The 15,807-nt window shown below is 39.5% G+C and overlaps 1 protein-coding gene across 1 annotated transcript in view; it reads left to right on the forward strand.

Annotated features, from left to right (window-relative positions):
• The window catches only part of grin2bb (glutamate receptor, ionotropic, N-methyl D-aspartate 2B, genome duplicate b), a 144,217-nt gene that overhangs the window by 66,247 nt on the left and 62,163 nt on the right, over nucleotides 1–15,807 (forward strand). The window lies entirely within an intron of this gene.

Here is a 15,807-nt window from a genome sequence, read left to right on the forward strand (position 1 = left end):
AGCATGGACTCCACTCCTTCTGAAGGTGTCTTTTGGTATCTGGCAGCAAAGTGTTTGCAGCAGATTCTTTAAGTCCTGTATGTCAGTGGTCCCCCACCACCGGGCCGCATTAACTTTTTCAGCAATTTGTGCCACAGTTTTTTTTTTTATGGGATCTGACCAGGTGGGCTAGCTTTTTCTCCCCACCGTGACCCAGTCGTCTAGCTAACATAATTTAGCCCTTATTGAGGTCACATGCTTTGCGTATTTTCCTGCCTCTAACGCATAAATGTCAAGAACTGACTGTTCACTTGCTGTCTAATATATCCCAACCCTGACAGCTGCCACTGTAACAAGATAATGAATGTTAATCGATTTACCTGTCAGTGGTTTTAATGTTGGGGCTGATCAATGTACAGCTGCCATGTTCCTGTCCTGGAATGATATCTCTTTATTTGCAAACTTTGTTCAGGTTTGTCATACAAATTCATCCTGTCAACCAGTAGCAAATTCTCTCTGATGCTCTGACCTTTAGGGGATGTTCTTAATGGTGCAGAACAGTGGATCCAAAATAGGAGAAGCACCAACTAGTAGTGTGCACAAGTGAGATTGTATAATGCTTTATAACCTACAAAGTCATTCAAATTAAACAATACAAATGTTCCAATCTTGGTTGGAAGATTTTGATTAGGAATGTTGATGATACCTCATTATTACCTGTATAAGAGTCCAATAGAGCATAAATAATGTTGCTGATCCATTAGACTGGCCTTGTATAGGAAATGGGAAATGCCTTCAAGTCTTATGTAAATAGTAGAGCTATTTCGAGAGAATGTGGCGCTATCATGACATTGTCAATAACGTCTATCTTAGTACACACATTTGGAAAAGTTGATGCTGTTTCAGAATCAGGAAATGGTTTCTTAACAAGGCAGATGTGCAGTCCATTAATTTGTAGCTGTTGCGATGCTTCGTGGTGTGAAATGCAAAAACTCCCTGTGCAGCAGTAACATCTTGAGTGTTACCCGGTCTTTACCTGATGAGCTCTTTCTTTTAGCTGCAGTTTTGTGTTTTGCTGAACTGGCACCTTTATTTAACTGGCAACTATATTTAGGATCCCGACCGAGACAAAAATGTGGATTTTTTCTATAGTTCATCTGTGAATTTTAATTTGTGCTTGATGCATTTTTTAGGTCCAAAAAAGAGGACATGTCCAGGAAAAAGAGGACACATGATCACCCCAGTTAATACAGTCATGTGAAAAAGTTAGGACACCTCATGAAAACCTTTGTCTTTTTGAACATATTTAAACAAATGGACATTTGAGTTTTATTTGAACAGTACTGAGAGACGGAGCATATATATCTAAACAAGAAAAATGTTAAAAATTACTTTTAAACACAAGTTGTAAAATGTAATGAACAAAAATGGAAATTTATTGTGAGGAAAAAGTTAGGACACCCCCACATTTATTACTTCTTAAAATGTAAAATTAGATTCTAATCTAAAATTAGAATCCAGTGCACCACCTCAGCTGGAATGATTAGACCATCGTTAGAGGACATTGGAGTTTTATTTAAACCTCAGACATTAGTTTGGTTTGCTCTTGATTGTTGAAGAGCTAAAATCTAAAGAGCTCTCTAAGGCCTTCAGAAATAAGCTTGTAGATGCATATGAGTCTGGGAAGGGATTTAAAAAGATCTCAAAACAATTAGAAATCAGCCATTCATTTACAAGTGGAGAACATTTAAAACAACTGCTAACATGGTCAGGTCAGGCCGTCCTAGCAAGTTCAGCCCAAGAGCAGACCGCAAGATGTGTAAAGAAGTCTCCAATAATCCCGAGACCTACAGGTAGATCTTGCCACAGTTGATGTCAAGGCACATGCATCTACCATCAGAAAAAGAGGTGTGCAAGAAGGAAACCCAAAAAAACATAAGGGCAAGACTAAAGTTGCCAGAGAACACCTAGACAAAGACCAGCACTTATGGAACAATGTGCTTGGGACAGATGAATCCAAAGTTGAATTATTTGGTCACAGTAACAGAAGACACAAACCAAAAACAGCATTCGAGCACAAGAACCTCATACCAACTGTGAAGCATGGAGGTGGAAATGTCATGGTTTGGGGCTGCTTTGCAGCAGCACGGCCTGGCAAGCTCTCCATTATAGAATCCACCATGAATTCTTCACTGTATCAGAGGGTGCTTGAGGAAAATATAAGACCATCTGCCCAAAAACTAAAGCTGAAGCGGAGGTGGACCATGCAGCATGACAATGACCCAAAACATTCCAGTAAATCCACTAAGGAATGGCTCAAGAAAGAAATGGAGAGTTCTGGAATGGCCAAGTCAGTTCTCATGGGGTGTCCTTACTTTTTTACATGACTGTAGATAGTAATGGAATATAACTAAATTGAGAAAAAGAGTAAAAGACATGTTCATGTTTTGTTTCCAACCTCCTTCCATGTCTGTTCCTTGCATTTATAAAGGGCAGAGGGGAACTGTCATTATGTTAGCATAGGTATAAATGAGGCAATTTGGCTTCCCTATTATTCATCCTCCATTTGTTTTTACACACAGCAAATTAATGGCAAACCAGTGGGCTGTAGAAATGTTTGCATATTAGCACGCTAGCAGCTTAAACAGGAGGATGTCATTAGCATTTCAGGTCTTTAATGCAGACAAATTACTGCCACTATGTTTTAGGTCTTAATACTAAAACGTAAACAAGTTTTAAAATGAGCAAACATTTGAAGCCACAAAATGAGTAATTGAAAAAAATTAAAGGTAATGTGTGAAGAAACTAAGAGGAATCCTAAACGGAACCTCTTTCTGAGATGTGAAAAGTCAAATTCAGTTCTTCTTATGATTTGTGACCAATACTCTAAATGTAACATACAGTATCTGAGAATTTAACTGCTCCTATGATACAATAATAAGTGCAGCAAGTATGTAACTAAAACACTGGGTTAACAAAAAAAATTAAGGTAACGTTTTGCATTAGTCTTTTTGAGTTATGCCAACTGCTCGTAGAATTACGTTGATCCAACACAACATTTTAAGTTTGGTGGATTGGACTGTTTGCAACAGTTAGAACACTTGCCTTGCTTATGAAACACATGCTCCATTTTTCCTGAATTGTCCAAAATCAAGAAGGTTTGTGCCTTGAGAACTTAGACCAGACAGGAAAATTACAATTTGTCAAACTATTGAGAAAATTAAAGTTGTACAATGTATGTATTTAAATTGCTAGAAGCTAATTTTTGTTCATTATTATTTGTTTGTTTGTTTGTTTATGAGGATTTTAACGTCATGTTTTACACTTTGGTTACATTCATGACAGGAGACGGTAGTTACTCATTACACAAGGTTCATCAGTTCACAAGGTTATATCAAACACAGTCATGGACAATTTAGTATCTCCAATTCACCTCACTTGCATGTCTTTGGACTGTGGGAGGAAACCCATGCAGACACGGGGAGAACATGCAAACTCCACACAGAAAGGACCCGGACCGCCCCACCTGGGAATCGAACCCAGGACCTTCTTGCTGTGAGGCGACAGTGTTACCCACCGAGCAACCGTGCCGCCCTCTTTATTATTTAATCAAATAAGTTCAGGTAAGTCATTATAGTGTGTTGAAACAACACTTATTATTCGTGTGTTATCAGAACTCAATAAAATAACTGCAAGTAAAAAATCTGGTAACATCATGTAACGTGATTTTTTATCATACAACAGTGCATATATTTAAGCATTGGCTAAAGGCCATCTGAATGACTTTTTAGAGTGTATCAGGTCCATCTACACACCACAATCCATGCTAAAAAATAGCTGCTTTATCATATCACATTTAATTATCTTCATCTCCATAATCATATTAGTGCATCTTTATCTCAAACTTCCTCTTTCTCATTCACAGCATCATCACCAGCCATGTTCATTATATTTCTCCTGATCTTTATCACCTTTTTAAAATGTATCATCACAAATATGTTCTCTGCAATATTATCACCAGTTATAAACCCTGCTGCTCTATTCACAATGACTCCATTATGCTCAGTGTATTTGACACGATTTATGCATGTGCACGCCTGTCTGATTCTCCAAAAGCAAATCTGTACAGGTCTTTGTGATTACACACTTGGTGCAGAACGTCAGGTCTTGACTGAGTTTTATCCAATGGCCAAACCACAAAAAGCTACCGATTGGTGCAACATTAAACCACTTGGTAGTTTAACTAGTTTGACCCCTGAAGATGCTATAGTCACCTGTGGGTGGAAGTAAAATAGGTCACTGCTCCCTGTTCGGCTGCTTTACTAATCCAAAGAAGGGATTTGGATGTCTTACAATTCCTCGATTTGTCACGATAACTTCAGATCTTAAAGACAGCAGGCTTCACCCACAGAGGATGGTTCCTCTCAAGGTTTCTTCTTGTAATTTTAAGGGAGTTTTTTCTTGCCACTGTCGCCCTTGGCTTGCTCAGCAGGGGTTTTTGGTTTGTCAGTTCTGGATTCTGTAAAGTTGCTTTGAGACAGTGTCTACTGCATCTAAAGTTCCTAGCAAAATACCACAAAATACTTACAATAAATAATTAAAAAATTAACTTAAAATAATTACTAAATAAAATGTTAAATGTTTTTTCTTATTTGTCATTCTTTAGTAATCATGTTTTATTTATTTATACACCAATCAGCCATAACATTAAAACCACCTTCTTGTTTCTACACTCACTGTCCATTTTATCAGCTCCACTTACCATAAAGAAGCACTTTGTAGTTCTACAATTACTGACTGTAGTCCATCTGTTTCTCTGCATGCTTTGTTAGCCCTCTTTCACCTTGTTCTTCAATGGTCAGGACTCTCCCAGGACCACTACAGTGTAGGTATTATTTGGGTGTTGGATCATTCTCAGCACTGCAGTGACACTGACATGGTGGTGGTGTGTTAGTGTGTGTTGTGCTGGTATGAGTGGATAAGACAGCAGCACTGCTGGAGTTTTTAAACACCTCACTGTCACCTGAAACAGTTGTGAAAACAGAAAAAGAAGAATTACACAGACTGATAAAAGATAAAACACAGAAGGTTTAGCTAATGAACCACAGCAGAGAAGATTAAGGAAAGTGACACATGAGAATGACGGACAGGAGAAGGTGGCAGGAGACAGGACAATCAATGAGCAGATCCAATTTACTGTGAAAGAAAATAAGAGGAGGAAAGAGGAGCGGATGAGGACACCAGCCTCAGATCTCATTTGCCTTCAAGGAGCCTCGAGGCTGACAAATTGAAAAAGGCAACGAAAAGAAGACCAAAAGAGGTCACTGGGACTTTAAACATGACTTGGGTCATTGCCGTTGGCTAACATGAATATGCTAACCTATTTTATTTGGAAAATCAGTAAACATGTTGAAGCTGTTAAAACGAATTTCAAAAATGCAGAAATAAAACTACTTGATGAAGACACTTAAATGACAGCACATGAAAGCCATCATGTTTAGTGCTGAGCCACATTTAGCAGCTGATTTGCCTTGTAGTATTTAAGGTGCACAAACATTCAAAAGGGTTGTTTTGATGTAACAGCTTAAAAATGATTGAACCAGGAACATTGTTTTCAGGTGCTGTCCCAGACTTTTGCAACTCATTGTGACAGTTGGTTTAAGAATTTTATTAATTATTAATTATTTATTTTCTTAATATTTTAATGTCATGTTTTACACACTTGGGTTACATTCATGACAGGACAGGTAGTTACTGGTTACACAAGATACATCAGTTCAAGTCTAATGTCGAACACAGTCATGGACCATTTATATATATTGCATTTTTCTCCCAATTTGGCGTAGTCAATTTGTCTTCCGCATCTGGAGGACCCCCGATTTTTTGCAGTTGAGGAGGGTATACTGCTCACGCCTCCTCCGACTTTAAGGCAACCCTTTTCCACCCAAGCACTCTGCACAGGCATCTCTATCCGCCAATCAGGGTCCTTACACCCCGTCTGAAGACCCCGCCCACATATTCTGGTCATCCCTCCCTGCAGGCACTGCCAATTATGCCCGCTAGATGTTTTGAGTTTTGAACCAAGGAGTTCAGAATCTCAGCGCTGGTGTGCTAGCGGAATATCCGGCTGTGCCACCTGGGCACTGTCCTGGACAATTTTGTATTTCCAATTCACCTCACTTGCATGTCTTTGGACTGTGGGAGGAAACCGGAGCTCGGACACGAGGAGAACATGCAAACTCTGCAAAGAAAGGACCCAGACCGCTCCACCTTGTTGCTGTGAGGCTCCACCTGGCAATCAAACTCAGAACCTTGTTGCTGTGAGGCCACCCAGCCACCTTGCTGCCGGTGTCAGAATAACTATTCTTACAAGTTCATAGGGATGGCCTGACCTAGGCATCATGTTAGTAGTTTTATTGTTTCTTTCATATACAAGGGTTCTTCAGAAAGTTTCCACACTTTTTAACTCTATTTATTAAGAAATTTAAAAACAAATAACATCACTTTTCTACATAGTCACCTTCAGATGCATTTTTCCATCAGAAAAAAAATGCTTTAGGTTGAGCATGTAGCCACTGATGCACTGCTGCTTTCACATTATCATTACATGAAAATCTTCTTCCTCTTAAAGCTTCTTTGAGCGTCCAAAAAGATGGAATTCAGATGGCGCTAAATCCGAACTATAAGCTCTCTCTCAGTCTCTCAGACACGACCAATTACTCCTCCTCCCTCCCTCACCGTTTCCAACGAAAATATAAAAGTGTGGAAACTTTTTGAACATCCCTCATATTACACTGTTCCAAGGTTAATATTTGTACTCCTTGACAGTGACAGTGTGAAACTGTAATCTATGGACATACAGAAAACTATACAGTGAAGGTTAAGTGTAAATGATGGGAGGAAATGTAGGTGACAGAGACTTCAATTACCTAGAAGCTATATTGGCCTCTTAGCTCCAGAGCAAAACTAAAGAAGTATATATCAGACACAGAACATGTCTTAGCTTATCCACTACTTCATTTAAAACCAGCAGCTCTATTCTTAATCCAAAATAAAATTAGAAACAAGCCAAAATGTCATTTTCCACATCTTTACTATCAAATACAGGGTCGTCTGTGTTTATTTGTAGTGTTGAAATCCATTATGGCGGGCATCATCTACCGTGCTTTACAAGCTTGAACAATGATCTGTCCCGCACACAGACTGCGTAACACTTTAGTCGATAGTTCACTCTGGAACTACAGTAGAGGTAATGGACCTGAGCATGGGAAGGGTTGCTCTGCAGCTTTTAGACTAATGTTGCTGTTGCTCAGCTGCTGTCGCTGTAATGTGTACTCCAGCGATGTTAATGTGAGCACACGGCCAGAGAAATAAACCCACAGCACATACTATTTGAAAATATGCATTTACATTGATCAGCCATAACATTAAAACCACCTCTTTGTTTCTGCACTCACTGTCCATTTTATCAGCCCAACTTACCATATAGGAGCACTTTGTAGTTCTACAATTACTGACTATAGTACATCTGTTTCTCTACATACTTTTTTTTAACCTGCTTTCACCCTGTTCTTTAATGGTCAGGACCCCCACAGGACCACCACAGAGCTGGTATTATTTAGGTGGTGGATCATTCTCAGCACTGCAGTGACACTGACATGGTGGTGGTGTGTTAGTGTGTGTTGTGCTGGTATGAGTGGATCAGACACAGCAGCACTGCTGGAGTTTTTAAATACCGTGTCCACTCACTGTCCACTCTATTAGACAGTCCTATATAGTTGGTCCACGTTGTAGATGTAAAGTCAGAGACGATCGCTCATCTATTGCTGCTGTTTGAGTTGGTCATCTTCTAGACCTTCATCAGTGGTCACAGGACGCTGCCCACGGGGTGCTGTTGGCTGGATATATTGTTGGTTGGTGGACTATTCTCAGTCCAGCAGTGACAGTGAGGTGTTTAAAAACTCCATCAGCATTTCTGTGTCTGATCCCCTCATACCAGCACAACACACACTAACACCACCAACACCATGTCAGTGTCACTGCAGTGCTGAGAATGATCCACTACCCAAATAATACCTGCTCTGTGGTGGTCCTGGGAGGGTCCTGACCATTGAAGAACAGCATGAAAGGGGGCTAACAAAGCATGCAGAGTAACAGATGGACTACAGTCAGTAATTGTAGAACTACAAAGTGCTTCTATATGGTAAGTGGAGCTGATAAAATGGAGACAGTGTGTGGTGGTTTTAATGTTATGACTGGTGGTTATGGTGTATAATTGCAGGAAACATCAGTTGCAAGAAGGTGGCTCAGGTGGCACAGAGGTAAATTAGGCTAGCACATTACTGCTGAGATACAGGGTTTAAATCCCCAGCAGTGCTATCAGCCGGTCCGTGCTGCTGTGCCTAGTGATTTCGGGGAAACCAGACCTGCCGTGTCCTTGACCAGGATAGTGCAGTGGTAAAGTATGAAAATGAAATAGATTTAAAAAATCAGTTGCAAGATAAAAATTTAATAACCCTTTAAAATGACTTTTTTGATTTGCTTAAAAATGTGGTCCGGTCTTCACACTTAGCCTAAATTTAACACTCTAATGTAATTTTTAAACCTCAAAAAACCTTAATCAGGGACAGATTAGGCTGGAAAAGCTTTGCAAGTCCTTGTCCTTAAAAATGCACTTTCTAACTTTGGGAATTTATGGATTTATTTTAGGACTTCTAACAACATCTTTCAGAAAAAAACCCAAACATTTCTCTCCTTTCTCCGGTCCTGCATTTTAATAATTGCCAGTTCTGTTTCTCTTTAGAAAAGAATGTCATCATAATCACACATTAGTGACATGACTACTCTCTCTTAGCAGAAGTACCATTACTGTAGCTAGACCTTTGATTAGTAGAATTGTAACATGGTAAGAGTTAATTTTAGACCTTTTTATATGAACTTCCTAAGCACATTTTCTTTCTTTGTATAGCATTTTGTTGTTGATTTGCATGTGTTTGCAACTACCGTCTCTTTCTTAAATGCTGACTTGTCTTCTACTTCTATTAAACTCTTTGTAAAGTAGTGCAAACATGACACTGGTATGTAAAAAATCTGGTAAGATTATAAATGTATTGTTATCTCATTCAGGGCAGCGCGGTGGCTCGGTGGGTAACGCTGTTGCCTCACAGCAAGAAGGTCCTGGGTTCGATCCCTAGGCGGGGCAGTCCGGGTCCTTTCTGTGTGAAGTTTGCATGTTCTCCCCGTGTCTGCATTGGTTTTCTCCGGGAGCTCCGGTTTCCTCCCACAGTCCAAAAACATGCAGTCAGGTAAACTGGAGACACTAAATTGCCCTATAAGTGAATGGGTGTGTGTGTCTACCCTGCGATGGACTGGCGTCTTGTCCAGGGTGTTACTGTGTGCCTTGTGCCCATTGAAAAGCTGGGATAGGCTCCAGCACCTCCCTGCGACCCTAATTGGATAAGCGGATAAGACAATGAATGAATGAATGTTATCTCATTTAAAAAGCAGCAAAGCAACTCCAAACCATGGTGCACACTGAACTAAAGTTTGGATAAAATTTTATGTTTCAACATAATAACTATATGCCAAAAAATTTGGACACCTGACTATCACATTTCTTTTTTTTCTTTTTTTTTGCATTTTTTCATGTCAGCTCTGGTGTGATAGCGTGTTTTTCCGCTGCGCCACTTGAGCGGCGACTATCACGTTTATTTGTAAGTGTAATAGCCTTTACTATTCTGGGAAGGCTTTGTGCAATATTTATGCATCTGTATGAATTTAGTCCAAATAGCTTATAAGAGGTCAGACACTGGACTGTGCAGGCCACTGCAGTTCCTTCACACAAAACTTCACAGCCATGCTGGAAGGGGAAAGCGCCTTTCTTAAACTGTTGCCACAAAGTTGAAAGCATATAATTCATTTTATATAATTATTTTCACTTAAGTGGAATGGGTTTATTATCATGATGTATATAAATAACAAATCATGAACAAATATTTCTGTTGTTTCCAACTTCTCCTGCCATTATTTACTTTTACATAATTACACTTTGTGTTTTTGTGTTAAAAAAGAGAAAATTGTTACCTAATCAGTTTAGCAACTCAGATTTTGTTAGCAGTATGCTAATTACATTTTGTAGAATAAGTAGCTGATGCTACACTGTATCTCTGATTAAACTCATTGCCAGTTTAGTCTTGGATGTTTCTCCTCAGCACATTTGGCAAATTCTTGACTGGTGATTTAAATGCAGAAATATTTTAGCAAACAGAAAGATGAAACTACTTATTTGAATACCTCAAAGGGTTTAAAATGCAGCAGCAACCTTAATTTGTGGCAAGAAACCAACCACACAGAAAATGAAAGAAAACAAGCATTTCTGTCAAGCTACTGTTATAACACCAGAGATATAAACTGATTTTCAAAGTAAGGTTTTAGACAGTAACTGCTTTAACGATACACTCTACTCACGATGCGATGTGATTAACGATACTGGGTTCACGATACAATTTTTTAAACAAAATGAAATTGAAAACAAATTATGACAAAGTTTCCTTTTATTATTTCTATTAAAAAAATACAATCATTTATTCAATGATGGTTCAAATCCAGGCTCTGCTATGCGGCCACTGTTGGGTCCTTGAGCAAGGCCCTTAACCTTGTCTGCTCCAGGGGCGCCGCACGATGGCTGACCCTGCTATCTGACCCCGGCTTCCAAACAAGCTGGGATTTGCGAAGAAAGAATTTCATTGTACTGTACACCTGTATATGTATATATGACAAATAAAGTATATATATATATATGTAACAATATACAATAAAAACACTAACATTTGTAATATCTAGGAAGAAAGTTGTCCCTAACATTGTCATATTGAAATTTTAGTAATTTATTTGGGGAGTACGTTAGGTTCTACATTACTGCTGAATGTTTCAGTGTTGACACTGTTTTAATAAATTCTAAGTCGTCTCTTATTTGTTTAAGTTGGTTTTAAGAAAAATGTGAACAGACATCGAAACAAGGCACAGGCTGGCCCAGTCCCCACTGTATCACATCAGTACAATTTGAGGTAACACTGTAGAACAGCGGTCCCCAATCTTTTTTGCACCACAGACTGGTTTCATATAAGATATAATTTCACGGACCGGAGGATTTAAAATTAAATTATAAGGTGAGCATAATAAAAAACATGAGGTGCATAACAATACTACTCTCCAGTGATAGAAAATCAGTGGGAGACCTGAGCTTTTTTCACTGCAGTGAGATGCTCCCACTTAGGGGTGATAGGAGACAATAACAGCCGAAGTGTGTTTCTTATGTCCAGTCTACTCTGAACTTTTGTTATGGTTGCCGTCACTGCAGAAAATCCTGCTTTACAAAGATACGATGTTGGAAATGAAGGTAGTGTTTTCATTGCTTTAGTAGCAATCTCTGATGCGGCTCAGTAATAAATGACCCACGGTCAATACCGGTCCGTGGCCCAGAGGTTGAGGACCACTGATGTAGAATAGTAGTTGCATTGCTTTTTGTTATTGGTCCACTAGTCAGTCAATATACTTTTTTTGGAATATCAATATACTTTTAATTACTGGAATGATATGCCAATAAAATATCCATTTCTTGCTATCATGATATGAGCCAGAAGTGTTTTAAAATCTGCATCTGTTATTTCCAGTATGGGCTATGGCCCCATTGTGATCATGACAAAGATAAAATGCTTACTGAATATAAATGAATGAATGTGTAAATGAATGAGAAAAAAAACATTCCCATACATATTACATTTCTGCATATAACCTATTTTAAATTGTTACATGTTATTTTGAAAATCTTTACCCACAGATCCATTTATTCAAAGTTGGTTGATATTTATTATTAAAATAGACGCTCAGCAAGAGAGAGAATACAGGAATTATTCCTGCTGGATGCAAAAGGCTTTATGTTTTTTGTACAACAAAGGTTTTCTTTAAAAATCAATTTTCTTTTAAAGAAGTAATGTGGTAATGGAAGCTGAGGTCGTTTGTATTAATTATGTCCTGCATGTGCTGTAATTAATTATATGTGATTTTGATAAGGGATTGATCGAGCTAGCCTACAATGATGAAGCAGGATGAATCGCACACTGAAGTGAAACAGAGGAGCCGGATGAGCGAGTGGGCCTGTGTAGTGTTAGCGTGAGGAGTTAATGAAGTAGTAAAGGGTGACAAAAGGGCTGAAAAATGGGGCAAAACAGAAAGGAGAGCAGAAAGGAAAAGATTAATGATAGAAGAATGGGGTGGAAGTAATAGTGTGACAGCAGTGCGAGAAGTGATGGAAAGATTAGGCTATATAACACGCCGCATGTGGTAATAAGCAGTGACAATGAGGAGAAAACGAAGCTCAGGATGGCCAGATGGATGATAACGGACGTCGAGTCTGTCACTTTTCAAAGGAGAGAAGACGGATGAACTTGGACAGATGAAAGTAGTTTAAAATAGAATAATGGACATGTAATGGTCATCACCACGATTTATCTTCATGCTGACATACAACATTGTGCCTCTGAAGGTACACCCCCTCCCCAGCTATTATGTGGTGTGCTAGTGTGTGTGTGTGTGTGTGTGGGGGGGGGGGGGGGGGGTTACCTTCGGAGAGTACAATGGAAACTGACCAATGTGATCCAAGAGTTTTGGACGTTTTGAATGAAATAAGATCAGAAGATTATGACACCGTAAAGATTTAACCCACTGCTCACAGCTAGACAAGAAACCATTGTTAGCTTTTTTCACCTAGTTTAATTAGGGTTAAACTAAAAAAAACAGAGTAAATTATTCGCTAAAGCCCCCGTCAGTGGACATATTTTCCTTTGTGTTTGAAAAGAGCAAGTCCATTATCTGCAATTTTGTTCCCTGTCTTTTTTTTTGTATCCCATTCAGTGCCACCTCTGTCACATGTATATATATATATATATATATACAGTGTATCACGAAAGTGAGTACACCCCTCACATTTCTGCAAATATTTCATTATATCTTTTCATGGGACAACACTATAGACATGAAACTTGGATATAACTAAGAGTAGTCAGTGTACAGCTTGTATAGCAGTGTAGATTTACGGTCTTCTGAAAATAACTCAACACACAGCCATTAATGTCTAAATAGCTGGCAACATAAGTGAGTACACCCCACAGTGAACATGTCCAAATTGAGCCTAAAGTGTCAATATTTTGTGTGACCACCATTATTATCACTGCCTTAACCCTCCTGGGCATGGAATTCACCAGAGCTGCACAGGTTGCTACTGGAATCCTCTTCCACTCCTCCGTGATGACATCACGGAGCTGGTGGATGTTAGACACCTTAAACTCCTCCACCTTCCACTTGAGGATGCGCCACAGGTGCTCAATTGGGTTTAGTCCATCACCTTTACCTTCAGCTTCCTCAGCAAGGCAGTTGTCATCTTGGAGGTTGTGTTTGGGGTCGTTATCCTGTTGGAAAACTGCCATGAGGCCCAGTTTTCGAAGGGAGGGGATCATGCTCTGTTTCAGAATGTCACAGTACATGTTGGAATTCATGTTTCCCTCAATGAACTGCAGCTCCCCAGTGCCAGCAACACTCATGCAGCCCAAGACCATGATGCTACCACCACCATGCTTGACTGTAGGCAAGATACAGTTGTCTTGGTACTTCTCACCAGGGCGCCGCCACACATGCTGGACACCATCTGAGCCAAACAAGTTTATCTTGGTCTCGTCAGACCACAGGGCAGTCCAGTAATCCATGTTCTTGGACTGCTTGTCTTCAGCAAACTGTTTGCTGGCTTTCTTGTGCGTCAGCTTCCTTCTGGGATGACGACCATGCAGACCGAGTTGATGCAGTGTGCGGCGTATGGTCTGAGCACTGACAGGCTGACCTCCCACGTCTTCAACCTCTGCAGCAATGCTGGCAGCACTCATGTGTCTATTTTTTAAAGCCAACCTCTGGATATGACGCCGAACACGTGGACTCAACTTCTTTGGTCGACCCTGGCGAAGCCTGTTCCGAGTGGAACCTGTCCTGGAAAACCGCTGTATGACCTTGGCCACCATGCTGTAGCTCAGTTTCAGGGTGTTAGCAATCTTCTTATAGCCCAGGCCATCTTTGTGGAGAGCAACAATTCTATTTCTCACATCCTCAGAGAGTTCTTTGCCATGAGGTGCCATGTTGAATATCCAGTGGCCAGTATGAGAGAATTGTACCCAAAACACCAAATTTAACAGCCCTGCTCCCCATTTACACCTGGGACCTTGACACATGACACCAGGGAGGGACAACGACACATTTGGGCACAATTTGGACATGTTCACTGTGGGGTGTACTCACTTATGTTGCCAGCTATTTAGACATTAATGGCTGTGTGTTGAGTTATTTTCAGAAGACAGTAAATCTACACTGCTATACAAGCTGTACACTGACTACTCTAAGTTATATCCAAGTTTCATGTCTATAGTGTTGTCCCATGAAAAGATATAATGAAATATTTGCAGAAATGTGAGGGGTGTACTCACTTTTGTGATACACTGTACATACATATATACTGTAGTGTAATCCTTATTTTAAGTTAAGGTTTAATTTATATAAATTGATTTCTTGTATTTATACTTAAATGCAGTGTTTTTGTAAGTAGAAAATATAGCACAGTGTGTCACTATAGGAGAATAATCTATCATTGGTGGTGAAACAGCTGTTGGAACTGAAAGGGATTGTTACACACTGGGAGTTGATTATTTTCCAATTACTTTATTCTGCATATAACTCGTTGTCCTACCAGTAATTATAATTTTTTAAAATTCAGGTAAAGAATAATAAACTGTCACAGAGCAAGCAGTATACAAAATAGTTCCCACTTTATTATTATTATTATTATTATTATTATTATTACACCAATGCAAAACCACTGGCCCCAAATCCGCTCACCACAGACCTGTTTTAGCGAGCTCTGTGCTGCTGAATTGATGCTATCTGTCAGTTATAAATCTCTCTGGTCTATTTTAAATCTACACTCTGCTCACGCTCCCCTACGAGCGTAACATGCCGAGCTCAAATTTCCCTGGGTAATAGTGGTGGGACTTGCTGGAGGAATTATTTAGGGGTCTCATTAAGTCTGATATTAGAATTTTATACTGCATTTATACTGTATACGTGAACTCTGCGGGACTCACCGGCCTTTGTCTTGCAAGGATTATTAGTAGTATAGAGCGAGCGAGAGAAAATATAATAACAGAGGGATTAGTAGTTTGGTTTTAAAGGCTAATAGCCTGCTGTGGTTTGTATAGGACTGGCATGGGAAGGATTATAAAAGACTGGCCACTTCAGGGTGTTTAACATTGAAGAGAATAAATGACAGGGGTCTGCAGATTCAATTATTGTTTAAATATGCAGTGGAGGAGCATATTGATGGAAGGACCTAAACTACCTAAACCTAAACTGGCAAGAAAGAGACAGAAGAGAGAGAATGAAGTCTGGAGAGATTAAGAGAAATCTGAGATGTGTCAGGAAGAAAATGAATCCAATCCAACATGATGTAGTATTTCACTGTGTGAAAAGTAACTAAAATCAAGGGAGCATTTACACTGATCAGCCATAACATTAAATCCCCCTCCTTGTTTCTACACTCACTGTCCATTTTATCAGCTCCACTCACCATATAGAAGCACTTTGTAGTTCTACAATTACTGACTGTAGTCCATCTGTTTCTCTGCATGCTTTGTTAGCCCCCTTTAATGCTGTTCTTCAATGGTCAGGACTCTCCCAGGACCACTACAGAGTAGGTATTATTTGGGTGGTGGTGTGTTAGTATGTGTTGTGCTG

This window comes from Trichomycterus rosablanca, chromosome 15 (genome assembly GCF_030014385.1).
Source record: "Trichomycterus rosablanca isolate fTriRos1 chromosome 15, fTriRos1.hap1, whole genome shotgun sequence".
Taxonomy (NCBI): domain Eukaryota; kingdom Metazoa; phylum Chordata; class Actinopteri; order Siluriformes; family Trichomycteridae; genus Trichomycterus; species Trichomycterus rosablanca.